This window comes from Schistocerca piceifrons, chromosome 4 (genome assembly GCF_021461385.2).
Source record: "Schistocerca piceifrons isolate TAMUIC-IGC-003096 chromosome 4, iqSchPice1.1, whole genome shotgun sequence".
In the NCBI taxonomy this organism is placed as follows: Eukaryota; Metazoa; Arthropoda; class Insecta; order Orthoptera; family Acrididae; genus Schistocerca; species Schistocerca piceifrons.
In genome coordinates, this window is record NC_060141.1 from 538,133,026 (window position 1) to 538,147,396 (window position 14,371).

Consider the following 14,371-nt stretch of genomic DNA (forward strand, 5'->3'; position numbering starts at 1 on the left):
GCAACTTCTGCGCTTACTCGCCCGCTAGGGCGTGCGGATAGTTAAGGCCGTCGGCACACGGTCCGTGCATCCGAACGTTGAGCGTGCCGAGTTTCTGACGTCATAGCGTGGAGTAGCACGTTTGGGAGTCTTTCCGAACGTGCAGAGCAGTATCTGGCATGCCAGATATTCTGAGCGTGCGTCTGAGCGTTGATCAATGAGATGGCACAACGCCACCTACGTCACACGCACGCCGTGTCCCTTCAGTACAGAATTGTGAGGCGCCATATTGGCATTCATTTCAAGCCTATATGTATATATGTCGTTTCTGAGCACCAGCAAATTGAGAATCACTGGAAAACCCGTTGTTAGTTGTGTGATTCGTTCCAATAAAATAATAAAGAAACATCATATTCGAGGCAAAAGAATTATTGTAACTTGCGTATTATGAGAGTAGGCTATTTGAAGCAGCGACACATTTAAGATCCACCCAAAACGCATTGTTCTTGGTACAATTTGTTATAATTAAATTTCAATTAGTAACATAATTATCTACGATTAACGTTTTTAGTATGGGGTAACATAATCTGATGTACATAGAGCGTGTTGTTGATTTAAGCCGGCACGGTAGCTCAGCGTGTTCGGTCAGAGGGTTAGCTGCTCTCTGTAATAAAAAAAAAAAAAACTGAGTTAATCGATCAATAACGAACTTGAACGGATGTCTTACGACGTCCGCCCCGAGCAGATGCAACGAACAAAAGCGAACAAAATGAATTTTATAAAAAAAGTGTAATGATTAGCGTCCTTGTACAGCAGTGAGTTTTTGTTGGGGGCGGTGGTTCGCGTCTTAACACTTCCAAATTCTTTTCCTAACATTCACGTTTTTGTTAGGTTCTGATACTTTGTTTAATATAGTTATATGCTATAATATTTGATGTTATGTAAATATAACTTGACCTTTTTTGAGGGGTGACTTTGTTCGATTGACTTGATCTACAGGACTGCTTGCGCTACTTGCATAAAGATATTTTGCTCCTTTTTCTTTTACACTTCATAATTTACATGTTGCGAAGATTCTGCTACTAGGACGAACAGTGATCAAGTAAGACTGACCTTGGGGTTTTACTAAAATGTTGGAATGATGAAATAACGTTTATCTTATGCGAAGAAGTATTTCAAATTTATACCGCACTGTTTGTAATGGAACTTTTATAAGCCTGTGTCCTTATTGATTGGACATGGTACTTCCCTTTTCGTGGACGATGGAGGAAATGTGCGTTTTAATAGAGCTAACGTGGGAATTTTACGCGCGCCCGTTGAGTAAACGGTGTGATTTACGAACTAGAAACATCCCTCAAACTGCCGCTGGAGTGCGTTGCGATCGCGTATACCACGTTGAGGCCCACGCACCGTATGCACAAGTCGCATCGTTCCTGAGTGTTCAGCAGCACGTTGAACTCTGCACGCTCAACGTTAATGTTCGACAGCACGGTCCGCGTGCCGGCGGCCTAAGATTGTCCTCGTCTCTCCCTCCGTCAGATAAGGGAACGCGAAATAGAACGTCACAGATACTCCACTGGAGGCTAAAATACTTTGCTAATAATGGAGGGCAGCGACTTATTTTATAATCACAAGTAGTCAGTGACGCAACAGATAGACGTAGTACAAGTGGTTGCTGTAGTCTCTTACCTTATTCCGATGTTAGAAGTGGCCCCAGGCTGTCTTGCAAGACAAGAGTTCACACAGTCCGCAAGATGCTGTAACAAATGGGATGCAGACAGATTACGATCGGTGTAGCCTGGTAAGCAACGCACTCTATGCTACTCGCAGGTGTGACTCTGTCAAGTCACTTGATACGTCGATAATCAAAGCCACTCGTGATGATTTCGGCGAAGACAAAGGGCAATAGTAGAATCATAACACCAGGAAGAGCTCAAATTTAACTCAAATGTATTACGCATTAAAGACATGTCAATAATTAAGACAGGAAATGCTTTGCACTGAAATCTGAGACCCGGCCGCTGTGGCCGAACGTTTCTAGGCGCTTCGGTCCGGAACCGCGCTGCCACTACGGTCGCCAGGTTCGAATCCTGCCTCGGGCATGGATGTGTGTGATGTCCTTAGGTTAGTAAGGTTTAAGTAGTTCTACGTCTAGGGGACTGATGACCTCAGATGTCAAGTCCCATAGTGCTTAGTCATTTGAACCATTTTCTGGAATCTGAGAAAACGAGTGCACTACAGTTGTAGTCACGATCGATGGCGGTCGACTTCAGGATTTCTTTGCGCACCTACGTCACGCATACTCCGACAGCCAATGAGCGTTCAGTGGCGTTCTGAGCTCTCTGTTCTGAATGCCGTAGCTAATGCGAGCATTAAACGCGATCTTAGCGAGTTGTTTAATAAATTTATATTTCATTTGTTGGGAGTTGTCATTGCTCATGGTGGTGGCAAGTGATAAATTCTGTATAAGCAACCGAGAGACATAATTTGCAGGATATACGCTTTCTTCAAGCGGAAAGCACGCGTATGCACGTACCGCAACTGTCACTTGGAATCGTCAACAATGCAATTCCCGTCCGTGCCTCGAAGCGCGCGATCTGCCTTCGTTTGTGGATCGGGCTATAGTGTCGGTCACACAGTTTCAATAGTCAACAAAAACGTTCATTTGGAAACTTTTTAAAAAGAAACCGGAAAACGCCGTAGAGTAGAGATAATCCAAAGAAACGAGAGAAATGAATTACGAGCTCTTATTAGCACGCTCTCGGGTGCGTGAGTGCTCAGTTCAAGACGTTCGCTAATACGAAATGATGTTTGTTAGTCGCCCCCATAAAATCATCGAAAGTGAGCTTTAGTGAAGTGCTAGGTCGTATTGTCTCGTATTTCGATGCTAAATGCTTGTTACTACAAAAAAAAGAAAAAACTTTGTGAGTTCTGAGAGAACTCTGTAGGTCTTTTAAGCTACCGTTATCTGGCCGATCCAAGCCAACTACCTTCCGCAAGAGGAGTCTTGTGTCTTCGTACACACAAAGGAACTCCGCCTTTTTCTCTCTATATCTGTACATTCCACTTCCGAACGACGTCACCAGATTAAGGTTTCGTTCCCCGAGGAAAATGAAGACGACGCCAAGCAAATACTATAGATCTATCCATGTATTCAGAGGTACAATTAGATTTCAAAATTTATATAATGCGTCCTTCTCGTGTGTCGTCCACAATCCGAAATACAACTGTCTCGGATGTATGAAAACGGCGACCACTGAAACCCACGCCCATACAAAAATCCTTGAAATGCTCGTATGCTCCCATTATTCCTGAAAACTACCTACTTACTACGTCACGGCCTACAGTAAACCGGTGTTCACGTCCGCCGGAAACGTTCACTATGGCCGTAGTGAAGTGCTGTGTCGCGCTTAACGAACTTCGTCGACGCACAATGAAAATAGCCGGCAATGTAAACATCCCGTTGCCCGAAGAAGAGCAACATAACGTTCTACGATAAATCCTCTACATACGCATATTGCATCGGTTCGGAATGTTTTAACGTTTCCTTCTTTTATGATCCATATTACTGTGTGTCCTAATAAAAAAAATCGTGATGCAATGTCGCCTCAAAAATTTTATTTCTTATTACGGAAGTTACGTTGTGTTTCATATTCTATCTTTCTGAAGTATATCTTACTAAAATACGATTTTTTAATGTTCGTACACCTTTCACTTGGTAATAATGGCGAATTGCAGAATTGAAACTATAAATAAAATTGTTTGCATTTTTATGTCACGGGTAGAGGACAAATGAAATATAAATTTATTAAACAACTCGCTAAGATCGCGTTTAATGCTCGCATTAGCTACAGCGTTCAAAACAGAGAGCTCAGAACGCCACTGAACGCTTATTGAGTATGCGTGACGTAGGTGCGCAAATCGAAGCATTTGAGATGTGGTGCTATAGACGAATGTTGAAAATTAGGTGGACTGAGAAGGTAAGGAATGAGGAGGTTCTATGCAGAAAACATTGATAAGGAGAAAGGACGGGATGATAGGACATCTGCTAAGACATGAGGGAATGAATTCCATGGTACTAGAGGGAGCTGTAGAGGGCAAAAACTGTACAGGAAGACAGAGATTGGAATACGTAAGCAAATAATTGATGACGTATGTTGCAAGTGCTACACTGAGATGAAGATGTTAGCACAGGAAAGGAATTCGTGGCGGGCCGCATCAAACCAGTCAGTAGACTGATTACCAAAAAAAAAAAAAAAAAAAAGTGGTGCGCAAAGAAATCCTGAAGTCGACCGCCATCGATCGTGACTACAACTATAGTGCACTCGTTTCCTCAGATTCCAAAAAATGGTTCAAATGGCTCTACGCACTAAGGGACTTAACATTTGAGGTAATCAGTCCCCTAGGCTTAGAACTACTTAAACCTAACCAACCTAAGGACATCACACACATCCATGCCCGAGATAGGATTCAAACCTGCGACCGTAGTAGCAGCGCGGTTCCGGACCGAAGCGTCTAGAAATGCTCGGCCACAGCGCCCGGATCTCAGATTTCAGTGCAAAGCATTTGATGTCTTAATTATTGACATGTCTTTGGTGCGTAATACAAGGAGTGGAAGGAGGAAGGAGAAGCTATATACAGCTTATCTCACTTAGACATTTGCATTCTCTTGGCCTGTTAGTTTGAATGGTAAGGCATCTTGTATACATTATACGTACCATATGCGGATTCACGGGTGTGTACCATATTTTATTTCATATTTAGGATATTAGAAGATAGAAAATGTTTAAATTCCTTGCTTGTAATTCAAATTTTCATATTGTCCATTGTAGTATCTGAAGAACTGTTCGTGATTAAAAAGATTTGTGATAGCAACAAACAGAAAATAAATTATGGTCACTTCTCATAGTAAAATTTGATATTCATTTGTTAGAAATCTCCAGCCACTGCGTCAGTAGACGCAGAGTCCTCGGCTCTCCGCTTGCCCGAGAAATTGTGTAGCTCAAACAGGGGGGATTAGTGGACCTTTCCTGGGCGCAAACTTCATTGGACGCAGGACACCGACTATCTCATCTCCATAACGCAAAAGAAGGAAACGGCAGGAACGAAACGACAGTTCCAAGATAGTACCCTACTCGAAAAATACCCGGAAAAACCATACTCTCACAGCAAACTAAACGGAAAGACCAATGTCGCTGTTGGAGATGTCACGGAGTCTGTCTGTCATCGGCATTTTGGTAACAGTTAAGAACTATAAATGGAAGCCACTCCACAGCACGTGAAATAACAAGTGCTAGGTCATTACCGACTGCATAGTAGTTGTGCCATTAACGCCGTTAAGGGGGAGGTAGGACGTCAAACGGGCCGACTTGGAGCAGGAGAGTGACCATAGTACATTTTAATTTCTACTGTCTATACTTTTCCAAATAAATTCGTAAAACTTTGTCACCATGACCAGGAAGGATTGAGGACTCACATTCATCGCAGTGGAAGTTCAAAAACGTAGCAAAATACCTTTTTTTTACATGTGAAATTTCATCATTTTTTTCACTTATTACTGGCTGCGTTTGTTGCTATAGGTACACTTTTCTTCCTAAGTAAGAGAGAGTCTCCGATGAATTTTTCATAGCATACAAACAGTAGTTACATGTGTATGAAGCTCTAGAACTTTCCACGTCTATTAAAAAACTGTGGAAAAATTGAGATAATTAACTATAAAACTTGAATTTTTTCTAAAAATGAAGTTTAAAATGTAACAGTTCATTAATTTTTTCATAAATTAAATAAATTCTAGAGTTTGATACACCTGTAACTATGGTTTGTATGCTGTGCAAAAGTCATCGAAGACTCTCTCTTATTTAGGAAAAACAGTGTACCTATAGCAACAAATGCAGCCAGTAATAAGTGAAACGACGATGAAATTTCACATGTAAAAAAAATGGTATTTTGCTACGTTTTTGAACTTTCACTGCGATGAGTGTGAGTCCTCAATCCTTCCTGGTCATGGTGACAAAGTATTATGAATTTATTTGGAAAAGTATAGACAGTACAAATTAAAATGTACTATGGTGACTCTCCTGCTCCAAGTCGGCCCGTTTGGCGCCCTACCCCCCTTAAATTACTTTGATGCCTCGTCTTCCGTATCTTTACCCCGATGCGAGGCGAATACCCATTTTCTTCTTCTGTGCTGAAGACAATGGGTTCACTATATGAAACCAAACAATAATAAAAAAAATCCGAAAGTTACTCGTTACAGTTAATATGCGATCTGTAGAGACGAGAGCTTGTTTTGTGACCTTGGCTGACTTTTGGTATGAAGTAACAATTCATTCCTGCTCGTATCGGTAATTACAGCGTCCTGCACTCCATTATTGTTACCTCTCTTGCCAACTGATATTTATCTTTTAAACTTTAAATAAATGTAATTAATTTTTCCAATGCTAACTTCAACAGTTTGCCAAATGCAGAAAAATACACAGATGTATTACTGATTTAACACACTGATCCCTTGTAGATTTCATCCTTCTCTCGAAGTGGTTTGCAGGGAAACCTTGTTCCGAAATACAGCAGGAAATAGTGTAGCCCAGAGCATTCGTCGAGAGCAATGCCGGATCCTCGAAAACGCGTCCATGGAGATAGCCTTGTAGCTGTCTGCAAAGAAGCGATAAACCGTGCCCTCTGCCAGATGCGTATAATTACTGTTGACACGAAGCTCGTTAGTCTTCTCTCGAACCATCAGTAGCAATAAGCGGAAAAGAAAAACTGCTAACAAAATATTAAACAGCTGACCGAGGGCCTGGAGGTGCCCCGTTGCCTATTCCGACCCGAGGGGCTCGTGGCTGCCCTCGCTCGGTGATACGGCCCTTCCCACCTTTTTAATTTTTCTTATTTTTTTACAGCTCTCGTTGGTTGGCAAACTCGTCGTCATTGTTACCCTCCTGAGATTTTATGTTGTCCGTGTAGCTAGTTTTCTTGTGGTAATGGAGGCTGTGGAAGCCCTGGTCGTATGCTGAGGGTGTCTCTCTGGTGGCATAAGGTGTCCCGGGTGCCCCCTACACGTTTTCTGGGCGAGACAACTCTCCCGTCTTCCCTGTTTTACCCTCGGTCACTTCTACTGGCTTCTGTCTCTTGGTTTTCTGGATTCTCGGATACAGTCGAGTCCACTGGAATTAATCTTTTGCGCCCTTACTGTCTGGGGACTACTCCCGCCTTGACACACAAAGGTTTAAGGAACAAGTGACCTTGTAGTTTGGTCCCTTCTACCCCATCCATTCTTTAGAAAGAAAGTGAGACGAAAGATTGTGTGATCGTCATCCAGTACCGTCTTTCAAACTTCTTTTGGTTTTGGACATTTCGGAATGAATCTTCCCAGCACAAATATTCTCTGTTGAAATGTATAGTAAATATTGCATCAGAGTTCTATTAACTTGAATACTAAACGAAGGGATGGTCCACCTTATTTTTCACTAACACTGACTCAAAACAGCGGTGAATTACGCTGTGAAAAGCATCACACACACGTTTTGATGTTCAATACTTAAAACATTTCAAATGCCTGACAGAGAGAGAAGTTAATCTCTGAACAGAGCTGAATCTTTCTTCTCGACAAGTGTCCAATAGATCACCTTTCATTTCCAAATTTGCAGCATATACACGATAAAAAATCATAGTTCGCTGTTTTTGTCTACTGCATGAAGTCACCTCTAAACAGGCTAGATGTGCCCATACACAAAGTTAGATTAAACTGTTCGAAAATTGACTCGACGCTTCATTATGATGTGTCCTGCAACTGGCCTAAGAAACGTATACTCGACCAACCAATCCATTACACATTTACTGTGTAATTGCTTTGTGAATATTACAAGCCAGGATCAAGCTCATCTGCAACTTTTTTGAGCCTTCTGTTAAAGTGCGCTTGGCGATGAGGAAATGAGTTACGAAACAGGTAGCCATGGGATAGAATGGAGAAACAGAGTACTGAAACCGGTGAAACAAAGACTGTTTGCATTGTTCAGTCTGCAGTCGATTCTCACTATTTCAGATGCTCAACAATGTATAATTAAGGGTTGAAATGATTGGAGGCAGGCGCGGCATACATAAAAATCGAGACAGTGAGAAAGAAACCTAGCTCCCTATAGCAGACATGTTGCTGCGAATCACCCTCGGTGAAAGGTTTCTCGACCTTTACTGTGAGTGGAGAACTTTTTAGGTATGAATTTAAATACAGCCGATGATGTAACATTACAACTAAAATGTAAGCTGACACACCATCTAAGCGCTAAATACCAGTTTTTAATTACAAAGATACTTTTTTACATTCCATGAGCTTGAGACATTTTTATCTGTGACGAAGGTGCAATGTTCACATTTCTGGCTCACATCGTATGGCCAAGCCACATTCCACTTCTTTCCGTCTTTTAAAGTTCTCGTTGGCGCCATATCTTGCGAAGACATGCTGGTCAGTATCCTCTAAATTAATTTTCGACCATAAACATTAAGTTCAAGCGGAAATGACTGTTCATGCACCACCACCGCCACCCTTTAAGATCTATGGTCAAGTGGTCACGCCTGTTCGCGTTCAGTACTGTTATAAGGTATTTGGTGAACGTTCTCTTTCATTCTGTATGCGTAAAATTGCTAATTTTCAAGGTGCACTAACGTCTACTGTAGCTTATACGCCTACTTGTCTGAACGTCGTCTTAATGTCAGTGCAGCGAGGTAGTCGTAACAACAATACTAATCTCAAGATCTGGTGGATTCCCTAAACAGCAGCAAACACTATCAGAAGAAAAGGAGTCGCTTCGTATAATTTTATGTTGTACTAACAAAAAAATTAAGAATAATGACTCTTTAAGAACCTGAGGCAGTTCAGAAAAAAATTTTTAAGGTAATATGGGATGATTAAGCACTTGCTTAGTTAGTTGGTTTTTGAGCTGAATAACTGCTTTCAAAAATATCATTGTGACATCTCGGCTATAGTACACGATGCAAATTGGCGTTTTACTGTGCTAATGGCGGCACTGGAAGCAGTAGTGATATCGTCTCATTCCTCAGGGAAATCATTCCGCCGCATGCACGTGTGACTGAAAAGGATGCTTGCCCAACACTGTTTGCATGTCTCTTTACAAATACTGCAGCCTAAAGGTCGAACCAACATACACGTGGTGCGTTTTTTATAGTGCGTACATTTTTAAAAGGCCACTGCAACGCTGCGGTCGGCTATTTGCGCACGCACGGTACATCTGTTGGCTATCCAGACATTCGTCCGGAGTTGTCAGTTCCTGCTCATTTAAAATAACTCAGCGTATTGGAAATCCCACGGAGTATGAAAAAAGCGCTGTGATGTGTGTTCTGTGTACAGGAGACGTGAAGGCGGTCATAAATCTTGGATTACTGAAGATTATGGGGAAAACACTGTTGTTGATGGAATGGTAAGGAAATGGATTAGCCGGCCGGGGTGGCTGAGCGGTTCTAGGCGCTGCAGTCTGGAACCGCGCGACCGCTACGCTCGCAGGTTCGAATCCTGCCTCGGGCATGGAAGTGTGTGATGTTCTCAGGTTAGTTAGGATGGATGTAGATGTAGAGGTTTCAGCAGTTCTAAGTTCTAGGGGACTGATGACCTCAGATGTTAAGTCCCATAGTGCTCAGAGCCATTTGAACCATTTTTGAAATGGATTAGAGCGGTTCATGGTAAATAGTGAAACAGCCAGTCATCTGTGTTATCGAAGAATAGGTGCAGGAACTTGATGGAATAGTTCAAGAAAACATGCTTTACAATTTTCTCCTTACGTAAAACGACTTTCCTTAGGTTTGAAAACAAGGAGATCTTTGGTCGGTCAGTGCTACGAAAACGACGTTGTCAAAACGGCCGTTCAGTGGTGTTGGTAAAATCAGGCGGTAGATTTTTATGAGAATGAAATCCAGGAGTTGCTTCGAATAAAATCACTTTGAGTGTTAGGCTGCGTCGTTGTGAAACACTAAAACAACTAAGACGTCAACGTTTCTAATGGCTTTGCAGCGGTCCTCTTTAGGGCGACTGCTGTGGCAATTAATCGCCCTAAAGGGGACTGTCGCAGAGTCAGTCGAAATGGCGTCTTAGTTGTCTTAGTTGTTTCAGTGTTTCGTAATGATGCGACACGATACCGTAAATGATTTTACTAGAACCGACACTGGGCGTGGAAGCCTACGAACTTACATCAGGAGTTGGTCATTCTTTATGGTAATATTAGTGAAAGTTGTTGAAATTAAGATTAAGGTGTATGCTTACACATAATAATGATTTTGTTTTAAAAATTCACTGTGGTCTAGTAGAAAAGTGGGCCTTATATAATGAATAAGCCTCAAGTACTAAGCCTTCTTTTTATTGCTACATATTTATGCCTCATGTCACCCAGGTGACGGACTACCGTGTCATTATCAGATGGTGTTTTCAAAAGGAATGGAAAAAGCAGTTGTAAAATAGGAAAATACGTTACATCGTATCTCGTCAGCTAGAGATTCACGTAGGGGCATTTACAGTGTGAATATATCTGTTCTGTCAGAACTGAAGGCCACATTTCAAATCGTGAATATGAGAGTTAGAACATTCACAATGTAAAATTGATTGCGAGAGCGAGCGTGCTGAAAGTGAACACTAGTAATAAATTGCATAATTACTGGTGTAGATAAGCTGAACGTGAACTTGATGCCAGGGTAAATTATATCCGCTTGCATACGCTGTCCGCGTGTAGTAAACCATTGTCTGGCGGTCGCTGTCTGTTTAGGCTACACTTGCGACCACCATCCACTAGTCCGATACTCGTGAATCGCGTAGGCATCATCCATTTACGTAGTTAGGGTCGTGTCTACAGGTTAGTTTGATTTGTAATCTAGTTTCGTAGTGTTTTACTGTACCCCCTTTTTTTTAATACATGACAAGGTCGAAGTATGAACCCCGTTACAGATGCAATGCTTCACTTCCGGCTGAATCATTCTAATAGTGGTATAATTTCTGAACGAGAATAACAATACCTATTTTATATGTAAAGGCCCTCCTTGACCTTAAAAGTTTTACACCAAGACGGACCTTTGCAAATAAAGTGCCATAATATGATCGCGGAATCATTTACACACTTTGTCTTCAGTTGACAATTCCTATTACTAACCATGCCAAAATTCGTTATTACTAAAGCCCTAATAAAATAGAAGTCAGGTCATTCCACTTGACCCACGGAATGGCAGACACAGAATTGAATGTAATCTTCAGCAAAAAAAGTTGCGACACTGTCGACGTTCCAAATATTTGGACGCGATTGTCGACAGATCCCTGACATCTAGGAAACACCTAGAACTAACAGGCCAGAAGCTAATACCGAGAAATAACATATTAAGGAAACTGGCTGGTGCTAGCTGCGGAGCAAATGCGAATACCTTAAGAACTACAGCACAAACACTGGAGTACACTGTCGCCAAATACTCTTCTGCTTGGAGTAGAAGTAGCCATGTCAACAAAATAGGCCCCTATCTAAATGATGCGATGAGAATCGAGAAAGGAACTCTTTAATCCACGCCAACACCATGGCTGTCTGTACTAGCTAAAATAGCTCCTCCAAGTCTCAGGTGACAACAAGCAGTGACACAGCAATGGATGAAACTCAGAGGGTACAGAGACTTACCTATTGATGAAACGGTGAACCATTTACCACGCACTGGATTAAAATCTAGAGCACCAATCTAGGTAAACACTGGCTATCTCGTCCCCCCTCAGAAAGCTGTAATCTAAGAGATCAATGGAGTAATCAGAGGAAATCCTTTGATGGTCATAAGAAGTTGGGAAGCATAGAACCAACCACCCAAGTGCCAGGTGCGAACCAACCAAGAAAAATATGAGCTCCCTCAGGCGTATCAGAACTGGCCATGCCGTGACCAAAGCAACGCTACGCATGTGGAGAATTACCGATGATGACCAATGCGGCTGTGGAAAATCTGAACAAACTCAGGAGCACACATTGCATGAATCCCCAAAAAGACAATTCATGGGTACCTGGTAGAACTTTGCAGACCCAAGAACTTCAGCAATTAAATGCCTGGCGGTTTTAGTTACCCAGCTAAGATGAAAAAATGGATCCCTCAACTTCTATTGTCTACTTCTGGTTCTCCAACTTCTGTAAGCCACACGCGAAATAATATACCAAGACTTTTTGTAAATAAATAATCTTGTTGTGACGCTGACCAATGAGTATTTGTGGTGCCTAATCTATATATACTGAGCAACAGAATGGGTGTGGAATTGTTACGCGATGCAGACAAAATAGCATCGACGCTTTGTGGTCACTGCGATACGCAGTTGTCTTCGGCTCTCAGCAGAGGTGGCCAATATCAGAGACGTCGATCCCCTGACTGGTTATCGGCCTTCAACAAGGGCCTCAGTAGTGGCTGCCCCAGGGGCTGCGGAGTTCATGGGCCGGTTTATCGGCTTACCCAGACAAGCTGCCTCGACATGCGAATGTAAGCCGATAGCGTTGGTAACTGCGCGCCGCGCCGCCTGTATCGGCCGTGACAGCTGGTCGCTGCGAGGGGCCGGAGGTCACGCTCGGTCAGCCGGCCACGAGGCAGGACACGCCGCACACAGCCACCTGTCGAAACAAAACACTGTCTCTGTCAGTCACCAGTTGCCTCCGCGCCCCAGCAGTACTAGTTCAACCTTTCTGCATCGCATTTTCTTTACTGAGGATGAACAGCGACAACATTAAGGTGACGACGGAGCACTGTTTCGAAACGCTGCCCAAGAGCAATCGTCTGCACCTACCGGTACATCTATATTCTGCAAACCACCGTGACGTGCATGCCAGAGGATACGTCCTATTCTACCCGTTATTAGCTTTTCTTCCCGTTCGATTCACACGGAGCGGGGGAAGAATGTTTCCTTAAATGCCTCTGCATGCTATAATTATTGTAAACTTATCCTCACGAGCCCTATGTTAGCGATAAGTGGGGGACATCAGTACATTTCTAGAGTCATCATTTGAAGCTGGTCCTTGAAATTGTTACTACACTTTCGCGGTATAGTTTGTATCTCTTAGAGTCTGACAGTTAAGTCTCTTCAGCATCACTATAACACTTTCCCAAGGGTCAAACAAACCTGTGACCATTCGTGCTGCCCTTCTCCGTATACGTTCAATATATCCTGTTAGTCCTATTTCGTACGAGTACCACGCGCTTGAGTAGTATTCTAGAATGGGTCGCACGAGTGATCTCCTTTGTAGACTGATTGCACTTCCCCATTATTCTACCAGTAAAACCGAAAACTACCACCTGCTTTACCCATGACTGATCCGATGTGGTATTCCATTTGATTTCTGAAAGTATTTGTATGGAGTGTAGCCATGTATGGAAGTGAAACGTGGACGATAAATAGTTTATACAAGAACAGAATAGAAGCTTTAAAAATGTGGTGCTACAGAAGAACGCTGAAGATTACATGGGTAGATCACAGAACTAATGAGAAGGTATTGAATAGAATTGGGGAGAAGAAAAATTTATGGTACAACTTGACTAGAAGAAGGGATCGGTTGGTAGGACATGTTCTGAGGCATCAAGGGATCACCAATTTAGTATTGGAGGGCAGCGTGGAGGGTAAAAATCGTAGAGAGAGACAAAGAGATGAATACACTAAGTAGATTCAGAAGGATGTAGGCTGCAGTAGGTACTGGGAGATGAAGCAGCTTGCAGGGTCATTCCATGTCAAGTCACCCAGGCCTTGACACCAACCATGTCAGATTTTGATGAAACTTGGTACAATTACTTCTTTTATCATCCTGAAAGCACTTGTAAATTTTTTTGCTCTATCTCTTACAGTTTTTTTATAAATTTTTAAAGTTTTTAGATTTGGCTTTGTTTCAGCAGTCGGAAATTGTAACTTAAACGCGTCCTCACAACTAAAAAAATTTGTATATTAAAGAATACTCAAGATATCATTACGAAATTTTGGAATAAGTGTATGATATCTAAATGTTAAAAAAAATTACCATACAGATATATTAAATTCTTCCAAATGAAAAAAAAATTTATAAGTTTTTTATTTTTTTTAGCTAACGGATGTTTAGTTTTACAAAAACTGCAATAACTAGAGTCTCAGACCTGATAGAAAGCTCAAATTTGTTTTAAAATACTCTTAATTGTATAGACTATTAGATAAAAGAAAAATTATGTTGGCTTTTTAACCTGTTTAATAGTTATCTAATTTTTAAAATAATATTAATTATATTTTAAAAATAAAAAATGCCAAGTGACTTAGACACCGAAAATAAGTTTTTGTCTTCTTGGAGTAACAATGTACACTTGGATTTTGTATTGTTACTCCTGTGTTTTGAAGTAAAAAATTATTACAGTGTTAAATAGTGCTTGGATAGTA

At 41.7% G+C, this 14,371-nt stretch overlaps 1 protein-coding gene and 1 long non-coding RNA gene across 4 annotated transcripts in view; one reads left to right on the forward strand and one right to left on the reverse strand.

The window, feature by feature from the left end:
* The window catches only part of LOC124795365 (very low-density lipoprotein receptor-like), a 612,937-nt gene that overhangs the window by 514,922 nt on the left and 83,644 nt on the right, over nucleotides 1–14,371 (forward strand). The gene's annotated exons all lie outside the window — the stretch shown is intronic.
* The window catches only part of LOC124795366, a 140,599-nt gene that overhangs the window by 110,481 nt on the left and 15,747 nt on the right, over nucleotides 1–14,371 (reverse strand). Inside the window, exon 2 of the long non-coding RNA XR_007016683.1 lies at nucleotides 1,669–1,736. This is a non-coding gene — a long non-coding RNA (uncharacterized LOC124795366). The remainder of the gene's footprint in view (nucleotides 1–1,668; nucleotides 1,737–14,371) is intronic.